Source organism: Lissotriton vulgaris, chromosome 4_1 (genome assembly GCF_964263255.1).
Source record: "Lissotriton vulgaris chromosome 4_1, aLisVul1.2, whole genome shotgun sequence".
NCBI lineage: Eukaryota > Metazoa > Chordata > Amphibia > Caudata > Salamandridae > Lissotriton > Lissotriton vulgaris.
In genome coordinates this window covers 282,273,353-282,294,328 of record NC_141691.1, presented here as the reverse complement: position 1 = coordinate 282,294,328, position 20,976 = coordinate 282,273,353, and the positions used below count along the sequence as shown (strand labels likewise).

Genomic DNA, 20,976 nt, shown 5'->3' with positions numbered 1-20,976 from the left:
CACTAGGCAGTGTTTTTAGCACCAGCGCTAGGAAAAATGCAGGGGGACACCGTATTTTCGCAAATAAGGTGCATAACTGCCTGTTGAAAATGTTGGAGTGAAGCCTAGCCAAATTTGGTGTAACACCACGCTCCGGCATTTTCTTGTAAATATCCCCCTTCATTTTAATCATCAAGTAAATTTGGGGCAAAAAGTAACCGAGAAATATGAACTGGTATGCTTATTGCACAATTGTTGGTTTTTCACCCCATGGTTTGTGCTGGAAAAAATGTCAAAAAATGTGCAATTTAGCACATGCATTCTAAAGCTACACACCTCAGTGTGCATTCACTTAGTTCATGGGTTAAAAACTCGGAATGGTTTTGTAATTGCACACCTGCTAAATTCCACATGTTGGCCCAAATTTACTAAGGCTTTCTACCTGTGTGAGGTAGAAATTACTATCCACAGCAAAAGATATGTTGTAGTGAAAATTTGCTTTTTTCTTAGTACACAAATATTTTTTTTGTTATTTTTTTGTGTCCTCATACACCATGTTGGGCATTCTTGACGGGAAGCAACACATTCTCTCTCCATTAGCCAACATATTCCGACCCTAGTGTTTAAGACCAATGTAGAGAGAAAAATGTAAATCCCTCAAGCCACTACTGTTTTCTTAGTCCACTCCATTTCACACCACCGCAAAGAGCCTGTGTTACTTTGGAGGCAAAGAACCAACCGTGCCTGGGCAAAATCATTGGAACACCGTTACCTGTTACGCCAAGCCACGAGGGTTGCCCAGATCTTATCATAACTTGTGCTATCACATGCCATATCAGATTCACTTGTAAGAATTATATGTTTCAGGCACTCTGTGAAGGTCGGCAGATTTACATCTTACCAGTCCCTACATATCTCGCGCCTTGCCAGGATAATGACATAAAAGCTAAATTTAGAAGGCAATTCATTAAGATGGTAATCTGTCTTAAGTCCAAAAAGAATAGTCCCAGGGGTGACCTCCAGTTGTTGATGGAACAAATCCTCCAAAAATTCCTGGATCTTAATCCAAAAATGTATTATCCCCGGGGAATCCACGTACATATGAAAATCATCCACCGCCGGGTGCTTACACCTAGGGCAATGATATTCTAGGCCAGTGATCTTAACTAGTTTTCTTGGTGTTATGTATACCCTATGCATGGGGTATAGATGGTTTCTTTTAAGGGCAGCAGGTTTAACAACTGCCGGTAGCATCGTAAAAGAATCCCCCCAAACACCCTTGATGTTATTAGGATTTAGACTGGTGACATTACCCCATAATTTTTTAAGTTCAGATTCTGTCACTACACAAATACTTTATGCCACTTTGTGTCAAGATGGCATTCCTGAGATGCATTAGCACACACTTTCTTCATTTTTTATGCAAAGCACAATCTACTAAGATATCCATATTAGTCCTATCCTCAAATAATAATGCCTACTTGAAGTAAGAGGAAATAAGGGAAATTATTACACATCTCAAACAGCGACAAGACACTCTCTACTATTAAATACTTTATTGCATGATTAGATAAAACCTTTGCAACATGAAAAGGTGGCATCAGATCACAGTGTACATATTCCATAAGGTTGCCTCTTTTTTAGTTAGTTGACAGCGGTGCTAGTATATAAAGTGCATACATGTATAAAATTAAAAAAACAGGAAGTTACCATCATTACTCTAACCAGAGAATAGAATATGTTTATAGGGAAAGTTTATGCAAATAGATAAGCACCTTCTGTGCATAATCCTTTTATATGAGCTGGGCCGTGAATGTTGGTCAGTAGGCAGGGGGGAATGTCATTGGGGGAAGGGTCAGTGGCGTGGGCCCAGTAGTGGTCAAATTGTCTGCCAGCACAACGAATGCACAATTCTTTGCAAACAAACTTTATTTGTTAATGCGCATAGACAACGCAGGGCTTTGAACACCAGAGGCATCTGCCGAATCAAACTACTGCGTGCGAGGAAGTTCCCACCCCAGAACCTCTGAGAAGCATGCAAATATCTCCCCTCCAGAAATGATCCAGGGATGTGCACTGCCAAACAGTATGTATGAAATTGCCCTCCTCCCTACCACAACAAAGCCACATTTTGTTGCAGTCATGAAGGTGGAACTGTGCAGTTTCAGTGGTTATAAAATTTATCCTGGACACGGTCGGCGCTATGCCAGGATTGATGGAAAGGTTTTCCAATTTTTGAATGCAAAATGCGAGTCTGCATTCCTCTCAAAGAGGAATCCTCGACAAATAAACTGGACTGTCCTCTACAGGCGGAAGCACAAGAAGGGGCAATCTGAAGAAATTTTTAAAAAAACGCAGCCGCTGTGCTGTCAAGTTCCAACTGGCAATTACTGGTGCATCTTTGGCTGAAATAATGGCAAAGGGAAATCAAAAGCCAGAGGTGCGAAAAGCACAGCGAGAACAGGCAATAAGGGCTGCAAAAGAAGCAAAGAAGGCAAAAGCAGCAACAAAAAAACCCGCCACATCCGCTGCAAAGGCGCTTTCAAAATCTGCACCCAAGCAAAAGTTTGCTAAGCCTATGAAGACTCAAGCACCACGTGTTGGTGGAAAACGCTAATGGAATTTGTATTCAAATATAAATGATGCAACTGTAAATTGTACAGCCCCTTGGTTTGGCGTATGCCTTGGTGGAAAAATTAGATTGCTGTTTTTCTTTGGATTGTTGCACTCAGGGGAAGTGATCATCCCCACCCTCCACAGTCGCGTCCTAGTGTAGTAGACCCTGTGGAGGTACTCAAACTGTACCAGACGGAGCAGCATGGCTATGGCCACCCCCCCATCCTCCTCCTCCAGGGTGCCCATGTCAGCCTCCCAGTCCCCCAAAGCTTCTGCAGTGAAGAGGAACAATGAGTGACCAATGATTGATATATCCAGGAGATCTTCTTGTCTTGTAGGTCCCTCAAAAAAACTTTTGCCTCTAACGGGTTGAATTCAGGGAGAGACTCTAGACTCTAGACTCTAGACCCTCCAGATAAGGAGCCAGGGCGGGATGAAACTGGAGGTACTGGTAGAATTGCGACTGGGGCATATGGAATTGCCTCTGGAGGTCCCGAAAGGGCTTGAGTGTCGTACCCATCATTACATCTCACAGGCTTGAGATACCTATGTCGTCCCATCCCCGGAAGCCCTGCATGGCCGCCAGGTGGGGCAGGCGCCCATTATTCCACAGGGGTGTCTCGTGAGTCAGGGTGTTCTAACAACCCATGCGTCGCAGGGCCTGCCTCCAGACCTCGAACACCACCCGTGTGACCACCCGTGCGCCCCTCAGCGGTGCTGAGTAGAGAAGTAGGAGTAACAAGTGTTGCCCCATTAGGAGCTGCTCCAGTGCGTATGCCGGGTCGCTCCTATGTTAATGTTAATGTTATATGTATATGTATTTGTAAAGTGCAAACTGATACCCAAAGGTGTCCTGGTGCTAAGAGAAGACCTGTTGAGAGCTGAGCGTAGGAATAACCAGTTAGATTGCGAAAAGCCATGTTTTCAGTGCCTTTCTCAATGGCAGAAGGTTGTGGATGTTTCTAATCCTCAGTGGTAGTGTGTTCCAGGAATTGTCTGGATTAATCGTGAAGCTTCTTCCACCCCAGATTGCTTTTTTTACTCGAGGGATGCTGATGAGTTTATGGCCCACTGACCATAAACTCTCTATTGGGCTCTATAAGCTCTATTGGGCTTATACCAAGTAAAGCGTTGCTGAAGAAATTTCGGTCCTATGCCATGCAGAACTTTAAACACAAGGCAGAGTGACTTGAATTGCGTGCGCTTGCTGACAGTAAGCCAGTGAAGTTGTCTTATTTTGGTTGCAATGGATTTGTATTTTGGGATGGCAGTTAAGAGCTTAGCTGCTGATTTTTGCAGCATCTGCAGTTTGTTCATTAAACCTTCATGAACCGAAAGGTAGAGACTGTTACAATAATCTAGTCTAGACATTATGAGGGCAGATACTAACGTTTGTTGTGAGTCCTTGGGCAACAAGGGCATGTTTTTTTTGCACGATTTATGGATGTACGAGGTGGTGGAGGCAACCTGCTTTATTTGGTCCCTGAAACTCATTTTATCATCTATCAAGATTCCAAGGTTCTTGTACTTTTTTATAGGGATGGGTAAGGGACCCATCTCATCTGGCCAGCAGCTAGGAGTCCCCGTACCACCATTCATTTAGAATCAGGAGATGCGACGCCTGGTATTTTGAGAGAATTTCGGAAGCCGGATAGGAAGCACATGCGTAGCGCGACGCGCACCTAGTCCCCCTCCCATAGAAATTGCCCAAGCTCTGAGTTCACTTGTCGAACCATCTGGACGGGATCGGGTACGGGTGGTTCTGCAGCTGATACTTAAGCAGAGGCAGTGCCACCATCTTAAATATCACTGACCTACCAAACAGAGTCAGAGGCATGCGGGACAAGGACTTAAGGTCAGAGCGAACTCAGTCCCACACTGGAGCCACCTTGCTCTCCCAGGCGATGGCCATCAGGTCAGAAATAAACACCTCTAAATACCCCCACGCCACCCGGACCGAGGACGCCCAGGCGCCCAGGGCCCAGATTGTGGACTTACGAGGATTCATGTACAGTCCCGACGTAAGAGCTGCATAGTGCGCAGTAGCCGCGGTCCCGTTCTGTCAACAGCCGTGTATTGTATTGTATTGTATTGTAAGGGGTGCTTATAGAGCGCACTGACACCATGGGTTTCCTGGCGCTGGTTGGAGGTAGAGAAAGCAGAGGGACTAACCAGATTGGGGGAAGAGCCAAGTTTTTAAAGACTTACGGAAGAGAGTCAAAGAATGAGAAGTTTTAAGAGGAAAAGGGAAAGAGTTCCGGAGCTTGGGGGCCAGGTATGCAAATCGGCCTCCAGATCTGCAGAGCTTGTAAGAAGGGACAGTCAGAAAGTGAAGATGAGAGGATCGCAGATTCCGGGATGGGCAGTAGGGTCTAATGAGGGATTTCACAAAGGCGGGGCAGGGTCCGGCTAGCGACTTGAAGATAAGGCAGCCGATCTTGAAGGCTGCCCTTGCAGTGATAGGGAGCCAGTGGAGTTTGGCAAGGAGGGGCCTGGCAGATTGCCACTTAGGGATCCCTAGGGCCAATCTTGCCGCTTGATTTTGAATCGCTTGCAGTCTGGCCACCGATGTTTTAGGCAGACCGTGATAGATCGCGTTAGAAAAATCTAAGCGGGAGAGGACGAGGGCCATGATGACCTGCAGGAGGGCATCAGGTGTAAGAAGGTATGCCACTTTCCTGATCCTGCGCAGCTGGTAGATACAGGACGAGACCACCATCCCCACTTGTGGCCCAAGGGATAAGCCGGAGTCAATTGTGACCCCCAGACTCTTCACCGAGGCCACAGGAGTGGGAGAGGGACCAAGTTCCGCCGGCCAGAATTGTGGTCCCCAGGAGGTGGCGCTCCTACCGGGAAGGAGGAGCTCCGTCTTACCGGGGTTCAATTTTAGCTGGTTGTGGCCCATCCACTGGAGGATGTGGGACATGACTGCCTGAAAGTTGGGAATAGCAGAGGGGGAGTTAAGAGAAAAGATGAGTTGCAGGTCGTTCGCGTAGTTGAACACGGTAACGTCCCACTGCCTCAAGGAAAAAAGAAGGGGGCGAAGATCAAGATTGAAAAGAAGAGGGGATAAAGAAGAGCCTTGGGGGACCCCGCAGGGCGAGTGCTCCCTAGGGGCCCTGAAAGTGCCCAAGCTGAGGGTCTGAGACCTGCCGGTCAGGAAGGATTTGACCCAGGTCAGCGCCAGGCCTTGGATGCCAGCCTGCTCGACACGGTGGATAAGGATGTTATGATCCACCGTGTCGAAAGCGGCTGACAGATCTAATAATACCAAGGCCTGGGGGGTACCCTTGTCGACCCCGTCTCTCAAGGCATCCAGCACGGCCAAGATCACTGTCTCCGTAGAGTGGCCGGGTCTGAAGCCGGCCTGGTTGGCCTCGAGAAAGTTGGAACTCTCGATAAACTGTGAAAGACAGGTGGTGACATGGGCTTACAGGATTTTAGAAAAGAAAGGTAGAAGGGAGATAGGCCGGTAGTTCGCCGGGACGGCGGGATCAGCCCCTGGCTTCTTCAGGAGGGGCACCAGCACGGCCTCCTTGAAGGAGCCAGGCACCGTACCGGAAGAAAGAGAGGAGTTTAGTAGGGGGAGAATGCAGTCGGGTAGAGAGTGGCAGATGTCCCGAAGTATGGAAGGGGGGCAGCAGTCGTCTGGGAATCCAGACTTAATGCGAGTGGCAAGAGCGGCCAAAGAGGTAGGGTCTAGAAGGGGGAATTGTGTAAATGAAGAGGTGTTGTGGGGGGGGGAACAGAACCAGCGCCAGGAATAGGGACAGGGATGGTGTCCTTGATCAATACAATTTTTTCAATAAAAAAGGTGCTGAGAGTGTTGCATGCTTCCTGTGTGGGGGCCTGAGTAGGGAGCGTCCTAGGGTCGGAGGTGAACTCATTAAGGACTTTGAAAATTTCCTTAGACTGGCAGGGGGGCAGATAGAATTTTTCCTGAGGCGTAAGCTTTTTTTGCTGCGAGAGTGGCGAGTTTATACCTATTGCGGGCGGCCGCATAGGCATCTCTACTTAGGGGGCAGTAGTCCCTCCTCCACTTACGCTCAAGTTGACGGAGTTCCAAGTGGAGGGATTTAAGATGGGAAGTAAACCATTTATGGGAATTGCTGTGCCGAGATTGGGGGAACTTAGTTAAGGGGGCAAAAATGTCACTGGCTGTAGTGAGCCAGTCTACCACCAACCCATGAAGCTTGTCGGTACCTGTGTCATTGGGTAACAGGGGACAAGTTTGGGACAGGTGGGCCAACAGTTTGGGGGAATCGACAGCCTTCCACTTACGGGCCGTGCCGCCCTCCCGCGGGGGCACCCTAATCTGGCCAACAGCCGAAATTGTGGTGTCGATCAAAAAGTGATCCGACCACACACAAGGTGTTATTAGTGGGCGAGAGGATTTGACCCCATTGGTCCAAATATGATCGAGGATGTGGCCACCCTTATGGGTGGCAGACCTGACTAGTTGAATGAAATTCAGGCTTGAAAGACCCTCGAACAATTCGGACGCATGCGGGCCGGCGTCCTCGTGCTGGAACCAGTAATTAAAGTCACCAATGATGACGATGCGGGGGGAGGAGGTAGTGATGTTGGTTAGCTGATCGATGAAAGATGAGGGAAAAGACGGCATAGAGTGGGGAGGGCGATAGAGTACCATAAGAGTGACTGCCCCTACTTCAGTCCCAAGACTTAGGACCAGGGTGTCCACTTCCGGTAGAGTCATGGCAGCAGAGGTGATAATCTTGAGATCCTTGCGTATTACCGCCGCTACCCCTCCCCCGGTGCGACCCCCAGATCGGTTGGTATTCAACAAAAAATAGTCTGGGGGTAACGCAGCTAGGATATCGGGGAGTGAATCGTCGGTAAGCCAGGTCTCTGATAACAATAGGACATCAGGACTTTCGGTCATGAGTAAGTGCAGAATGTCAGCTTGGTGCTTGACCATAAAGCGGGTGTTTAGATATAGAACCCGTATCTGTGACTCGGTAGGAGCCGGGACGATGAGTGCTTGCGTTGACACAAGATGAGGGAGTGGAGTGCCTGCAATGCCGAGAGATGTGATACGAGTCCAAGTATCAGGGGAGAGAGGGCTGGCATAGGCGTGTAGGCGCTTAAGAGCGGAAGGGGAATAAAATATAGGAGTGGCAGCATCCCTAGCCCCTGGGCCCGTCCGGCCGCGGACGGGCGCAGACGGGCTGGACTTAGACAGGACGGGCTGGACTTAGGCGACTTAGGCGACTTCGGCGCGCTGACGGCGTGCCCGCTGCGCCCGTCCGCTGCGCTGCCATTTTATGGGCTGAGGTCGTGAGGGGCCGAGCGCTGCACCGCTCGCCTGCTCAGAGTCCTCACCCAATATGGCGGCCAAACAGCGCGACCCTGCAGGAATTATTCTCCTGCGTGGGCGGCTGTCCAGGATAAAAGATAGCGGCAAACCTGCACAACAAAAGAGGTTAGTCGTGAGCCACAAACAATTTAAAATTGATTTAGAACAGAATTAAAATGTGCGCTAAGAGCGCGGAGAGCAGCGCGAGCAGTGCGAGCAGCGCGAGTCCAGCGCATGTCAGGCAAGTGGCTGGGTCCCACTGGCCAACTCGTAACTTCCAACCAGTCGTGAGGAAGAAAATAACATCGTCCGCATAGAGCGCAATTCTGTTGGCACACCCAGAGCACATTTGAATCCCCGAACCTGTGCATCTATGCGCACCCATGCCGCCAATGGCTCCATAGCGAGAGCAAAGAGATATGGAGACAGGGGGCACCACTGCCTTGTTCCTTATGTTATTGAAAAGGTGGAGGAGGTTGCACCAACTACCCGAACCGAAGCAGTAAGCTTCGTATTCAGAAGCGTGATGTAAGACAGGAAGCGTGGGCCAAAATTAAGGTGCTGCAACAGTGCAAAAAGATAAACCTAGCTCAGGGAGTCATGTCAATGCCCTGTTCATGTCCGCCAAGAGGAGGGCCTCCGGTTCTCCCATCTGCCGCATGGCCGCGACCCCCACAAGCGCCCTCCTTATGTTATGTCTGGTCACCCTTCGAGGCATACACCTCGCCTGATCTGGATACACTAGGGTAGGGATGTGGGGGAGAAGGCGATTGGCTAATGCCTTTGCCAGGATTTCGGCCTCTAAGTTTAAGAGGGAATTGGGACGATATGAGGCATGTTGTTCCGGGTATCGACCAGGCATGTGAAACACCACAACCTCCGCATTCCTCCAATCAGGAGGGAGCGAGCCCCTCTCCCTAGCATCCTCCAATACAGCCCAATAATATGGGGCCAGCTGCACGTTGTAGCGACAAAAGAATTCACTTGGAAACCCATTGGGCCCGGGCGCCTTGCCAGGATTGAGCTCCCCCAAGGCCGTACCCAGCTCCTCATCTGTCAAAGGGACCTCCAGCTGGTCATGTACCTCGTCCGACACCGCCTTGGCCGGTAGGTCTGCTATAAACTTGTCAATGGTGGCCTCTGAGAGGCAATCCTGAGTTGCATAAAAGTCTGCATAATAAGCGGCAAAGCTCTCTGCTATAGCGGTGGGCTCTGTAATCGGTGTCCCTGCCGAGTTTAAAATACCCGGAATGTCCTGGGCGTGGAAGGTGCCCTGGCAGAGTCGATGCAGCATCTTGCTGGACATATCCCCCATTGATATAACCTGCTGCGTATCGTCAGCCAGGCCTGACGTGATTCATCCATCAATAGGGTGGCAGACGTCTGCTGGGCAAACAGCAATTGCTGCACATTAAGGTCTCCCCCTGCCTCCCAACTCTGGCGATTGAGGGCCTCTAACTCCACCTCTGCACATGTCAGTTCCTCCCTCCCCTTCCTACGGGCCACAGTGCACCAGGAAATGTCCACCCCCATAGTGTAGGTTTCAGCTCCTCCCACAACTTTGCAGCCCCTGCCACGGACCCCTCATTGTCTGTCAGGAAATGGGCTATAGCCTCACTCATATGCGTCCCATACTCTTTGTTCTGTAGATGCCACACCGACAGATGCCACTGGAATGGCTGCTTCTTTCTGCCCACGCAGAGTTCAAGAGATACTGGTGAGTGGTCGGAAAGGCCACGAGGCAAGATCTCTACTGACTCCACTCTACCAACCACCCCACTAGGAACGAAAAAATTGCAGATTCTGGAGAGTAATTCATGGACTGCCGAGTGGTACGTGAACGCCCTCCTATCCCTGTGAAAGCGATGCCACACATCCACCCAATCCAGTCCCCTCACCAGTGAATGCAGCTTTGTGGGATGGCCACCCCCAGGGTTACCCCCAACCCAGGTCCTATCTTTGGCTAAGTCAATAACATCGCTCCAGTCCCCACCCATCACGGTAACACATCTGGCATGACGACCCACAAGGAACGCAACTTCTCCATCAGATTACACTGCAGGGGAGGGGAAGCATAGTCTCCAATCTTACCCCTGATAAACATGTAATGCCCCTGCGTGTCAGACCGTGTTGCGAGTGCACATAGGGAATCCCATTCCCCGCGAACGCCATGTGAAACTAGTATGGAACACCTGTTGGTAGCCATAGTGTTGCAGGAAAAAGGGCCTTTGAGCCTAGAAGGTGCGTTTCCTGCAGCAAGAGAATGTAGGCCCGCGGCCTCTTTGCCTGGTGGAGTATCACCCCGCGTTTGACCTTATCCAGAGCCCCACACACATTCCAACTGACAATGCGGAGACTGTCCAGAACTACCCGGCCATCATCAGACTCCCTAGCCATGGGGGGCACAGCTACTCCTAACACGGATATCAAGCTGTGGTGACGCAGGTATACAGTGCAGCAGGCATCTAGTGAACGTGCGATTCGATAACCAAAACAACCCCCATCCAAAAAAAAAGACCCCATGCCTCAAAAAACGTTGAAGTATCTGTCGCGGTAGGGCTAGTTCCCACACCCCAACGGGGGATGGAGACTGCTCCCACCAATGGATCCCCAACTCACAGCCCATAACCACTGGGCATGCCTCCGACCAGTCCGATTCTGGCGGGGAGACCAGCCTACAACAAGACTCCCCCTAGCAATAGCATGCGCACTTCAGGGTTCAAGTGTCCGTCCCCCTGAGGAGGAGCCCCCCTGTGAAGAGGTGCCGCAGGACTTGGAGCGTCGCCGGGAGCGGGAACGCCTGATACTCTTCTGCAGTTGTTGAACACGGGAGCCCCTCCGGGCCTTCTCACCTGATGAGGAATCCGAGTCTCTACCAGGTGGTGTATGCTTCCTCACCCACACTGTCTCGTCTGTCCATTTAAACACCTCCTCTGGGGTGTCAAAGAGATGGTTGCGGGAACGAAACACTACCCGCAGGCGTGCCGGGTACAATAGTGAGTATGGAACCTTAAGGTCTCTGAGGTGGGCCTTTGCTGCCATAAATGACTGCTGTTGTTGCTGGACTAGACTTGTGTAGTCCGGATAGATGAGAATGCATGAGTTGTACTGCAGAGGTTACTTGGCCCTAGCCTGTTCCAGGTTAGCGTCCCGATCAAGGTAATTCAGCAATTTAGCTATGACAGGCCACGGGCGAGACCCCACCGGGGGTTTCTGGATTACCGCTCTATGAGCCCGCTCCACAACAAAACTCTGGGATAGGGCCTCAGAGGGAAGCCAGCTCTCCACCCATTGCATTAAGAAGCGTTTCATGTTGCCCTCTTCACAGCCTTCCAGAAAACCAACAAACCAGAGATTGTTGCATCAAGCCCTCCCTACCGCATCCTCCAAGCGGAGCGCCAGCCCCTTTTGGACAGTCTCCATCTTGGTGACCTTCTGTTTCAACACAGTGACCTCATCCTCCACCCCGAGGTCCGAGACTCAGCATCAGTGATGCAGTACACTGCATTGCACAGGTCCTGCCGCAGCAGCATGACATCTGCAACAACTACCCCAATCTTTGCATCCAACATGTTTCTTGATTGAGTTATCACGGCCATGAGGGCCGCATTGTCCGGCACTGCTCCCGGGGACCCCCAGAGGCCCCCGCCGCCACCCCAGGGCTGGTGAACTTATCAATGGGGCCCTGCGAGGTCGCTCCGCCACCTCCCTGGCCCCTCGTCATGAATGCCCCTTAAGACCCCCGGCAGCCCAGAAGGAACCGGACCAGGTGCAGGAATCACCAGTACTTGCAGGGGGGGCACCAACGAAAAGGCACCACAGATCTACTGAGCCAACTCGTTCTCCCAAGGGCCCCACCCCAAAGGTGTATCGGCCTCCTATCTGTCAGGGGATGCCCCAGTAGGAGAGCTGATAGGGCCGTGTATCCACTCTACCTGCAGCCACGGTCCCCACCCCTAGCGGACCAACGTAGGCCCACGCAGCCCGACTGACTGCCGAAGTGAGTACCCCGTGACTCCAGCCCGGCACCAGAGGGGGGGAGGAGGCAGAATACCAAACTGCGGAATGCGGACCTCTCAGCCCTCCCCGCGCAATTCAGTTGCACCGCCGATCCCCACCACAGCACCACTCAAGGAGGGGGAAGAGCAGGATGAGACCCTGCAAATGTCAGGCTTCCGCCCACGGACCAGGCAATCGCCAGCGCCAGAACGCCAGATGATCGGAGATGGGGGAGGAACTGGGACACACACCACCTCCACAAGGCGCTACCCTTGCGGCCCGACTAAGCTGCCCACACCCCTCCGTGTGATCAAGAGAGGGTGGCCCCCATGCCTCCAACTGCCCATGCGGTCCCACCGAACGCTGATGCACCCAGGAGAGTACAGCCTTGGGGAATGAGAGCCACCCCTCTACCCCCCTAGTGGGCTGACTGCACCGCCGAGCCCCAATGCTTCAAGAGGAAGATGGGCCCACCACAGGCACCGAGCATGCCGCCCTGACCGGCAAGTACGACTCACACCGACTGACCTCCACCCCAGGGAGGCCCGGTCACAGGCTGCGGCCCTTGTCTCACCTATGCGGTGCAATCCAACCGCCGGGTATGCAACTGCTAATGCGCCTCAGATCTCTCCCTCCCTGCAGGGCAATTCTCAACCCGGACTGGACCTGCTGCCACAGATCCTGGTCACATGCCAGTGAGTGGGCCCAGGTCACCGCACATCCACCGGTCACCTCTGGATACCAGCGAAGTAGGCTCACCAGCTGCAGTCAGGTAGCAAACCCGTCAAGGAGGCCATCAATGAATGCTGCAGACCTACCAAATCCCCTCAAGGCGAGGAGAGGAGCAATGTGCACCAACTACACTGATCTGACCGTCGGGTCTCCACTGGCAATGGCGGCACCACTCTCACTGCAGAGCAATGCACAGCGCGATCCGAGCCCACAACAGCTCCTAGGGCCCCCGGATCCGGTCCTCTCACCTGTGGGTGGGCCCACATCGCAGCACACCCACTAGCCGCCTCCGGACGTCTGCAGGACGAGCCCCCGGCTCCGCTCGTGTCTACCAGGCCTCACCTGCATCGAGGGACTGTTAGGCTGCCAAAGTCCATTGCAGGACCACCAAAACCCCCACAGGGTGAATATATGGCCAATGCGGCTCTGCTGGATGTATGCTGCAGACCTGCCAAATCCCCTCAATGCGAGAAGAGGAGCAATGTGCCCCAACTACACAGTCTGACATGACCGTCGGGACTCTGCTGGCAATGGCGGCACCACTCTCTCTGCGAAGCAGCACACAGTGCGATCCGAGCCCTCAAAAGCTCCCAGGGCTCTCGGATCCGGTCCTCTTGTCAGTGGGCGTGCCTACATCACCGCGCACCCACCAGCTGCCTCCGGACGTCTGCAGGACAAGCCCGCTGCTCCGCTCCTGTCCACCAGGCCTCACCCCCATCAATGGACCGTTATGCCACCAAATTCTGTTGCAGGGTCACCAAAACCCCACAGGGAAAAGATATGGACAATGCGGCTCTGCAGGGTGCACCAAGAAGGCACAAGACTCAGGAAAGCCAGGATATTCAATGGACGAATGTTGGGCTGGACGGAGCCTTCTTAGCACACGTCCACGCATGCATAATTCTGAGCCTGAATCTGCCTAGAGAAACGGTCAGTATATTTAACCGAGGCACAATTTAGGATAATGTTCTAAGGATCAAAGAAGGCCAATACTGTGCCTCTGCAGGACCTTATCTCTTTTGCTATCCAACCCATTTCGTAGCAGAGCCCTTCTATCCTCCAGAAGGGTGGGACACTGGCACAATAAATGTGTTATGTCCTCTTTGTGTTGAATGCAGAAACGACACATTGCTTGAACCTTGCCCCTTTTCCAGGCTGGGAGATGATCAGCAATGGGGATGACCCCCATTATCAGCTTCATGAACTGCTGCTTTGTCCTTTCATTGTAGGGGTTGTTTAAATAGCACTGGGATGTCAGTTGTTTATAGGTGCATAGGGTCATCCAGCAGAGGCTGGCCCTGTCTTCTATTGAAGAGAGAGCCATTTTGTGATGGCTTTTGCCAACCTTCTGAATTCCTGATGACTTGTGTGTAACCCTGGGCGTAGTACGCGTAGTCGCGCTACGCGAAGCTACGTGAATACATTCTTGCACTACGCGAGCTTCGCGAGCATGCGTAGTAGCTAGCTGGACCCATTCGTGAGCCATTTTTCTTGCTCAGGAGCGCGTTGTGCATGTTCGGGGCGCTGTCTGCATGTTCGGGGGATTGTAGCGTGCAACCTTACCCATGTGGTGGGCTATGGGCGCGGCCATCTTGTTTTTTTAATTGTTCTGCCCGCTCGCGTCCCCTATTTCCTCTTCTAGGTCATGTATAACGTGTTCGCGTGGTGCACGTCTTCTTCGGGAACACAACTACTTGTTCACGCTGACAAAGTGTGTGTTCCTGTGAAACCGTGCGCAAACTTACCCACGTGGTCGCGATGGGCGCAGCCATCTTGTTTTTCACACTCTCTGCTATGATTCTGGGCCTACTTTTCTATCCACCTTTTATCTTTGCAATCTTTACCTATTTTCACAGTTTTTATTACTTTTTTTACTTATCATCTATCTCTCTCTGTCCCTAAGTTTATATTTTGCATTTTATTTCTACTTTTCCAACTTTTTAAAAACTTTTCTACTGTTTTATTTTACTTCTTTATTGAAGCTCCGACTTCTTCCCCCTAACTTTTTTCCTTTTGTTCTAACTTTTCTTTTCCACCTCCACACCAGAACCATGGCAAAGGGTAGCAACAGAACCGGCTCGAAGGGCAAGGCGCCTGCGCCCAAGAGCCGGCTGCCTTGCGGCCGAATGCGACCTGCAGGGGTGCAGGTCCGGAATCTTTTCGGGGAGGCAGAGGTGGCCGCCCTGGTTTTTTTCATCCAGCGCCACCTCCCCATGACCTTGACAGCAGGCGGCAGGCCAGGCTCCGGTTACCTCCCAGAGGAGCGTCACCGCCGGTGGGCAAAGGTGCGCCGGGCAGTCTACCGTCGCTCGGAGATCCGGCGCACCCACCAGCAGCTGGCGCACCGGTGGGCAGACATTCTGGACATGGAGCAGGACCTGTTGGAGCTGCTAAGTGTCGAGGTCATGGTACTTGGTGAGTAGCTAGTAATATTAATAATTTAATATATAATATAGTAGTATAAGTATTGTGTATAATTCTTGGACGAATAAGTAACACGATTACTGGTGCTCTTAGTTACATTGCAGATCAATTCCGTCTCAAAATCTTCTGTTATTGTATGACACAGGTGCTGCGCGCCACTTCTCTTACTGGTTTGTAACTTTGCGCTAGCTTGGGCTGGTGATTATTGATGTTAGAGTTTTTAGAGAACTGAAGTTAGTTAATGCTATTGCTAGAGTCTAGTCCTTACATTGTCCTTTAGTGAAATAGTGGTGGATGGATAGTATTAGTTCATATTTTTTTAATGGTCTACATGACGCCTCCTCTGTCACTGAATGCTTAGTTAGTTATTATTTATCCCACCCCTCCATAGAAGCGGTTTGAAGTTTGTTTACTGAGTGGTAGGCTTAGCAGCAATAGCATGGTCACGTTAGTCAGTAGCAGTTCATATGACGCAAGCAACCAACAATTCCGTGTATGCACACATTTATGCATGTGTCCTCCATCTCATCATGGAGAAGTGTGGCTCACTGGTTAGAGCAGGCAGACCCTGAAGCAGAGGTCAGACCCGGGACCAGGGTTCGATTCCCGACGCGGCAGGGTGCACTTGGGGCCAGATGGTAACGGCCGGAAATCGGTATTTTCGGCCGTTACCGACCGGTATTACAGAAATGGTATGTAGGGGCCTTATTTTACAGAATCAGTAAATTTACCTATTCGGTAAATTTACCGATTCTGTAAAATACCAAATCGGTATTTTTACCGATTCGGTAAATCTGAGATGTAGGTGGGACTCTTCTGAGTCCCAAAGGCCCTAGAAATTTGGTATTCTAGCACCCAATCCAATTGGGTGTTAAAATACCAAATTCAGGTGTGCATGCACTTGTGTGCATGCACACCTAGCCATGTGACAGACAGACATGCCCTTAGGGCATGTCTGTGTGCCACATGGCGCACATGCCTATTTTTGAGGTGCCAGAGGGTGTCAACGTGACACCCCCTGCACCCTTGCAAAAGTCGTTATTTACCGATTCGGTAATTACCGAATCGGTATTTCCCATTCATTCCTATGGGCTTCACAGCCCATAGGAATCAATAGGGAATACCGATTCTGTAATTACAGAATAGGTAATTACCGAATCCTACAGATTCGGTATTTATACCGAATTATTTACCTACATAGCAATTACCGAATAGTGAATACCGAATCGGTAAAATTCGGTATTTACCATTCGGTAATTGCCTGTTACCTACATCTGGCCCTTAATGTTGCTCTTTCCTTATTATTTCTTACATGATCAGCACCACCCAGGGGCAAGAAGACGGGGTCCGAGTTGGCGGGACAACCACGAGAGGAGCGCTCCTCTACCGAGGATCATGCTGCTGGCCCCACTAAGTCCTACAGTGCTTATATTATTAACAATTATATTTCCCTAACTTTTTAACGCACAATATTTTTTCAACCTATTAAGCCTCCTTCCTAATTCAATGTTAGCAAAACCTTCGTTGGTCTTCAATTTGTTTTCCAAATTTTGGGAATCCAATGCCATCCCTGACTTTCAGTTCCTTCAAACTGCCTCTGCCCTATGACTCTCTATGCTACTACTATTAGACAGTGTGTAGCTAAGCTTGCCCTGTTGGCCACTCTTTAGTTAAGGTATTCTTTTGAATAAAGCTGTGATAGAATAGCTGTAGCCACTGGGTCCACTCCTGTCTTTTGCATTGTCCTCTGTAATCTCTAGTCTTTGTCAATTCCCACCAACAAAATGCGCAACCAGATGTTTGCCTACTAATTTTTGTCCGGTTAGTATACTACTACAACTGTTGTGGTTATTATTCTCTGCACATGCACATACAGAACTATGCACAAGAAAATAGGATGTTGATGTTGGTGATATGGAGGTTGGACCTTACTTACACCTTACACCCTATTCACAGAACTCAGTCCTCTACCTACCTAAGTGTCTCAGTCATAGTCATTTGTCCCACTCCCGACCCCCACACGAAGATAGTTAGATATATACCCAATGATTTTATAATACAACCCAGAACAGAAGAACACCCTTTCGCTCACTCACTCGTTGCAGTCCACAACACCCCAGACACTCAAAATATACCACAGAGTCTGCTCCCCGCGGACACGGACGCTCCCCACGCTGCTCCCTGACCCGCCTTGCCTCTCTGCTGGGTATCGTTTCGCAACTCCGCTGCTTGCTTTAGCCACTTGTATATTGCTGCTTGATAGTGCCTGACTTATCTGCATCGCGCTATTGTTGATATCTTTGCGCATTTATAATTACTGCTTTGAAATCATTTAATCTGTTCAGCGCCGCTCTGCTGCTTGCCCCGGCCGCTGCTGCCTGCCTGGCATCACATTTCATTTGCCGCTTTGCTGCGCTGTGTGTCACAGAGGACACAATCGATTTCAGCAGGCACAGTGCAGCTGATCGATCCCGTAAGGCCGCCGGCCATTTTGTTGTTGTGTTGTTGTTGATCGCCCTGCCCTAGTTTTCACCCCGCTCCCGCCTTCCCAGCTGACCCGCCCTTCCACAAAGCTCTTCCTCCGCACTCTGACCCTAACGCGCTGTGACCGTTCTGCTCCCTGCGGACACGGACGCTCCCCACGCTGCTCCCTGACCCGCCTTGCCTCTCTGCTGGGTATCGTTTCGCAGCTCCGCTGCTTGCTTTAGCCACTTGTATATTGCTGCTTGACAGTGCCTGACTTATCTGCATCTCGCTATTGTTGATATCTTTGCGCATTTATAATTACTGCTTTGAAATCATTTAATCTGTTCAGCGCCGCTCTGCTGCTTGCCCCGGCCGCTGCTGCCTGCCTGGCATCACATTTCATTTGCCGCTTTGCTGCGCTGTGTGTCACAGAGGACACAATCGATTTCAGCAGGCACAGTGCAGCTGATCGATCCCGTAAGGCCGCCGGCCATTTTGTTGTTGTTGATCGCCCTGCCCTAGTCTCCACCCCGCTCCCGCCTTCCCAGCTGACCCGCCCTCGCCCCTCCCCCCCTCACCACCATTTATGACAGGAATATCGGTGCGCAGCATTCACGCGCAGCGGTCGCGCCCCAGTTGCGCCGAAGTTGCACCAAAGGTAAGCCCGTCTACGCCCGTCCGCGCCTGGACCGCGCCCAGCGCCAGACCCCCTGCCCCTCGTACCACCCACCCACCCCGCACTACATACGATGCCACCTCCCTCCTAGCCCTTAACTCTGGCCGCTCCCCCAACTGCACCCAAGCCGCTCCTGGTTACACCCATGGACCCTTCTCATGCAACTCCTGCAAGTTCGACGGCACCAAAACCTACTCCTCATCCACCAATGCGACACAGAGACCCGACACCAACCACCTAAAATGCATCCTACTCAACACCCGCTCAGTCCACAGACACGCCATCGACCTCTGGAATCTACTAGACACCATTTCACCGGACGTCGCCTTCCTAACAGAAACATGGATGAACGCCTCATCAGCCCCAGACATCACCATCGCCATCCCAGAAGGATACAAGATCATCCATAAGGACCGCGTCAAGCACACAGGAGGAGGCATCGCCATCGTCCATAGGAATTCCATCCGCATCTCAGCCAGCTCAGATGACAACCTTGCCAGCGCCGAACACCTTCACTTCCAGATCCACACCGACCCCAAAACCACACTCAGAGGCACCCTTCTGTACCGGCCCCCGGGCCCTTGGGCGCAATTCAATGACGACATCGCTGACTTCATCACCCCACACGCCCTCCCCTCCGAGGACTACATCCTACTGGGAGACCTCAATTTTCACCTGGAAAAGAGCAATGACAACAGCGCCACCACCCTTCTGGACAACCTCGCAAACCTCGGACTCAAACAACTTGTCACTTCCCCCACCCACATTGCAGGTCACACACTCGACCCTATCTTCACCTCCAGCAAATACGTCTCATTCAGCCACACCACAGCTCTTCACTGGACGGACCACAGCTGCGTTCACTTTTTCTACAATAAGCCCACAATCCACTACCACCCTCAACCCACCCTGCGTAGAAATTGGAACAAACTCACCATCGACCAGATCTCCTCATCGCTCCTCCAAATCCCTCCTGTCCACTCCTCAAACCCCGACCAAGCAGCCATTAACTTCACCCAATGGCTATCCAAAAGGGCCGACATCCTAGCACCGTTGAAAAGACATCAACACAAACTAAGCAACAAGAAGGCCTCCTGGTTCAACAATGATCTTAAGAAATCCAAGAAACTCTGTCGCTCCCTCGAGAAAGCATGGAAAAAAGACCCAAACTCCAACACCAGAGACGCCTTCAAAAACGCCACCCGCATACACCACCATCTAATCCGGTCTGCCAAGAAAGCCGCCTTCAAAGACCGACTAGATAACAACGCCCACAATAGCAAGGAGTTATTCAACATCGTCAAAGAATTTACCAACCCATCAGCCAACTCCAACGACATCACCCCCTCTCAAGCCCTCTGCGACTCCCTAGCCTCTTTCTTCCACAACAAAATTGCAGACATCCACAACAGCTTCGATAACCGACCCGAAGACCTACCCACCCAACCTTCTGCAGGACCTTCTCCCCCCTTGAACACCCTTAACGACTGGAACCCAATCTCCACTGAGGACACCATCCGCCTGATGAACTCCATCCACTCAGGATCCCCAACTGACCCATGCCCTCACCACATCTTTAACAAAGCAGACTCCATCATAGCACCACACCTCCGAGACGTCATCAACTGCTCCCTCAACTCCGCCACCTTCCTGGAAAGCTGGAAACACGCAGAACTCAGCGGCCTTCTGAAAAAACCCACAGCTGACCCCACCAAACTCAAAAACTACCGCCCCATCTCGCTCCTTCCTTTCCCGGCCAAAGTCATCGAGAAAGCTGTCAACAACCAGCTTGCCGCCTTTCTCGAAAGCAACAAATTCCTCGACCCCTCACAGTCCGGCTTCTGAGCCAAACACAGTACTGAGACCTCACTCATCGCAGCAACAGATGACATTCGAACCCTACTGGACAATGGAGAAACAGTCGCCCTCATCCTCCTTGACCTCTCCGCAGCCTTCGACACAGTCTGCCATAGCACCCTATTACAGCGCCTCAGTAACATCGGAATCCAAGGAAAAGCACTGGAATGGATCACCTCGTTCCTCACCGGAAGAACTCAGAGAGTCCGCCTCCCTCCATTCAAATCAGAGGCCTCTGAAGTCATCTGCGGCGTGCCGCAAGGATCGTCACTCAGCCCCACCCTCTTCAACGTGTACATGAGCCCCCTCGCAACCATCGTTCGCCAACACAATCTCAACATCATCTCCTACGCTGACGACACCCAACTGATCCTCTCACTCACCAAGAACCCCAACACCGCCAAAAACAACTTACACGAAGGAATGAAAGAAGTAGCCGAGTGGATGAAGCACAGCCGTCTGAAATTGAATTCAGACAAAACAGAAGTCCTTATCTTAGGTACCTCCCCCTCCGCCTGGGACGACTCTTGGTGGCCAGAGGCCCTGGGAAAAGCACCCATCCCGACGGACCACGCACGGAACCTGGGCGTCATCCTGGACTCCTCACTCTCAATGACCAGACAAGTCAACGCTGTCTCATCATCCTGCTTCAACATTCTTCGCATGCTCAAAAAAACATTTTGCTGGATCCCCACCGAAACTAGAAAAATGGTCACTCACGCACTGGTCACGTGTCGCCTGGACTACGGAAACACCCTATACGCCAGTTCCACCGCAAAACTCCAGAAAAAACTCCAACGCATCCAGAACGCCTCAGCCAGGCTCATACTTGATATCCCGCGTAAAGAACACATCTCTGGTCACCTGAAAAGCCTCCACTGGCTCCCCGTAAATAAGAGGATTACCTTCC

At 51.3% G+C, this 20,976-nt stretch overlaps 1 pseudogene; it reads left to right on the top strand.

Moving 5' to 3' along the window:
- The first annotated feature begins 2,110 nt into the window (after window positions 1-2,110).
- LOC147718658 (large ribosomal subunit protein eL24 pseudogene) lies at window positions 2,111-2,697 on the top strand (annotated as a pseudogene).
- Window positions 2,698-20,976: the final 18,279 nt, after the last annotated feature.